The sequence below is a fragment of the Phytophthora infestans genome, genomic scaffold (genome assembly GCF_000142945.1).
Source record: "Phytophthora infestans T30-4 supercont1.6 genomic scaffold, whole genome shotgun sequence".
Taxonomy (NCBI): domain Eukaryota; phylum Oomycota; class Peronosporomycetes; order Peronosporales; family Peronosporaceae; genus Phytophthora; species Phytophthora infestans.
The window spans coordinates 2,145,827-2,149,273 of record NW_003303753.1 but is presented as its reverse complement, the minus strand read 5'-3'; positions in this window follow the sequence as shown (position 1 = coordinate 2,149,273).

The window sequence follows — 3,447 nt, the reverse complement described above, 5'->3', positions numbered from 1 at the left end:
TGGTTCCGTATCCTAAGCGAATATTCGAGCTTATGAATCCGGGGCCTAGATCGTGGATCTGGCCGTAGGGTTGCCTTGCGGGTGTGTTCCCTTGCCTTTGTAGTTCCTTTGCGTTGCACTTGCCGCCTCCTGTGACGGGATCTTGAGAGTTGAGATCTTCTAGGGTGTAACCGACCAAGTAGTAATTCGGTTAACCTGTTGGCTCTGCACGTGTATAGGAAAAGCTCACTAGGTTGTAGGATCTGGCCAATGTATTATCCAGTTATCGCTACCAACACTAGGTTCGCAATTCCCAACCTTCTCCGAGCTCGTACGGCCAATGTAGTTCCGGTTCTTGAGGGCAGGAAGGCACTTGCGTGTTATCGTGCAAATAGAAGTCTTTATTTATTGATTTAGTCACTAAGGTCAAAGTATACACGCAACGTGTCCGGGCCAATGCTCATCTCAGCTACGATTGTTCTGCGAGGCCAAATCCAATCCCCGTCGGAACGCCACACGTAGTTGCTCTCCACTTGATGATCCCGTTACGATTCCGTGCCCACTTGTTCTCTACTTGGTTACTCCATAGTGAGACCTAATGCTTGGCGGGCGAAGTAGACGCTGTCCTTGTCCAGGGCCAATGTTCACTCCTGTTACGGCGATCGCCCGAGGCCAAGTCCAACCCCCGAGACGACTACAGGTCACTTGCTCTCCACAGTGCAAATAGAAGTCTTTATGGATATTTAAGCCTATACCTGCTTGGATTTCTACCTTCTATGTCTTTCACCTGCTAAATCCCTTACCAGGTTCGGCTGCATGTCCCTTCTTTCCTTGACCCATCATCCCAGCTGTGTTATCTTCAGATCCACCGGATCCATGACGTAATCATTATGGTCACCCTATTATGGGTACACTCATCCGGATCCAGGTCGCTTGGATCCACTTCACTGTAATTGTACACTCGCCGTGGATCCGAGCTCTCCAATCATCCAACATCATCTTGCCACCGTCTGTGATCTCCATTGTCCCACGAAAGTTCGAGATCCACTGTATCCGTCATTCCTGCATCCTGAACCAGGTCGTTCTATGCGGGATCCTCCCTCCTTGGATCCGACCTCGGAAGTATGGGATCCGGGGCACCTCGCGGTGGATCCTGACTTCTTGTTAATCGTGGTTACTAGATCCACCTTCAGAGGGCACCTACCATCCTTCCTTCATAGGATCCACACTCGATCCACTCTTATATAGTATATCCCATATCCATCTAAGTGGATCCAGGTAAGGGTGGATCCGAGATAAGTCTTGGTGGATCTTGCCTTCTCGTACATCGCTCATACCAGGTCCATCGTCATTCCATACGGGGTGCTGCTCGTCATGGCTAATCCACCACAGGCAACTTGTACCCGTGCCAAACAACCCAAATCCTCTCTAATCACTTGAAATTGTCACTGATTCGGGATAGTGACCCCGCGTCAGGCCCATTCTCTAATTTCTGCAAAAAGCATATTACCACAATCGCCTCCTGTACGCTGTCGGCGCTGCACAACAGCGTTCACGGCGTGCATTACCAGCATCCACAACCGCTTTCTCCTCTTTGTGACACATGTCTCCCGCCAAGCGTACCGGCCAATCGCCGGGCAAGGCCCCATCCACCACCCCTCCGGTCAGTCCGTCTTCAATGTCGCCCACCGATCTGCGGGTTCTAGCCCAGGCTCTTTCTGATTAGGTGCTAACCTTGACGGCGGAGCTCCCAGATGGCTCAAGATGCCCAAGACCAAGCTGCGTCTTTGCTTCTACCCAACTTCAAACCTTGCGAGCTCAAGTTCATGACCAGTCTAATGGAGATCATGGGGTGGGAGTACCGTGCTGCCTCTCGTTCGCAGGACCTACGACTCTTGTTGGCTGATCAGGCGGTCGAGATCCGTGACCTGACCGGACGACTGGATCGCGACTCCCGTCACGAGACGGCATGCGAGATGACAACGACCATCTCCTTAGAGAGATGGCGCTCGCCGGGTCTGAGATCCACCAGCTCCAATCCCAGATCCACGACCTCGAGCGGGATCTGGAGGATTCTCAGGCTGCTAGGGCAGCCGCGGATGCGAGCTTGGATCGACTCCGTGACGAGTTGCGCCTGACTCAAGAGGAGGTGGTAACCAACGACTATGTGGGATCCACCCAGGGCGGATCCGCCTTAGGGTCGGCGCGTGGAGGGTCCCCCGCGCCGAATCCACCTCCCTCGTCGCCGGATGTAGCTCTGGCCCAACGCTCTGAGGAGTTGCAGGATACCAAGGAGTCGCTCGAGAAAGCGTCTGCCGGACGAGATTACGCGCTCGAAGAGTTCGTGCGTATAACTCAATTGCGCGACGAGATCCAAGCGAAGCTGGCGGACAGCGAGCTCCAGCGGGACAAGGCGGCTACCTAGTGGGCGGATGCCAAGCGGACGCAAACGGAACTGGAATCCAAGCTTCGCCGCACGAGTACGTGGATCCTCTTTTGGCCCTTGCTAGTAACTCCATTTTCACTTGTTATGTCAATCCAGGTGACAAATTGAAAGAAGCCGATGCAACCACCGCGAAACTCCAGGATCAACTCGCCGCAGCCCAAACTCAGCAGCAGCAGCTGGTCCTGGAGCGCGATCGTGGCTTATCGGAGCGGGATTTGGCACGTCGACAACTGGCGCTGGTGACAGCTGCCGTTTCGGATCCCCTCCCTCCCTTGTCGGGACCCTCTCGTGCCGCCAGCGTCTCTGCTCCTCCTCCGTCTGTAAGTGGGGCGGATCCGTCGGCTGCGAAACGCCCGCGTAGTGCATCTCCCGCTCCTAGCACCGGATCCCCCCGTCCTCACAAGCATGCCCGAGCCTCCCCAAAGGCTAAATCCAAAACCAGTTCGGCCTCTAAGGCGGCTTCTCAGGTGGGACCCACATCCGCCCCCAAGGCAGGATCCAAATCCACATCCAAGACGTCCGCCTCCCCCTCGAAGTCGGGTGCTGGATCCAAGTCTGGATCCACCGCTAGATCCAAGTCTATCTCGGCATCCAAGACTGGATCTGCAACTACGTCCAAGTCTGGATCTGGACCCAAGACTGGGTCTACGGCGCCCTAGACTGGATCCGTTGCCCCATCCAAAACAGGATCAACGGTGTCCAAGTCCGGATCTACGGCCAAGGCGGGATCTACGGCCGTATCCAAACCGGGATCGGCGTCCAAGACGGGATCCACCGCTGGTCCTTCGGTGACGACGCCCGCCGTTCCCCAGCCCGCTTCCACCAGCCCTCCGCCGGCCCGTACTGGACCCGGGAAGGGGAAAGCCAAACGTGTCATTCTCCCTGGATGCGGACTTCGCAGCTCGGAGGGCGACGAGGATGAGGAAATCCGACTGGTCCGACGGCTCAGGGACCTCCTATCCGGTCGTCGTCGAAGCGTACGTCGTCCTCCGGGCCCGTATCCCTTTCACTCTGGGCGATGA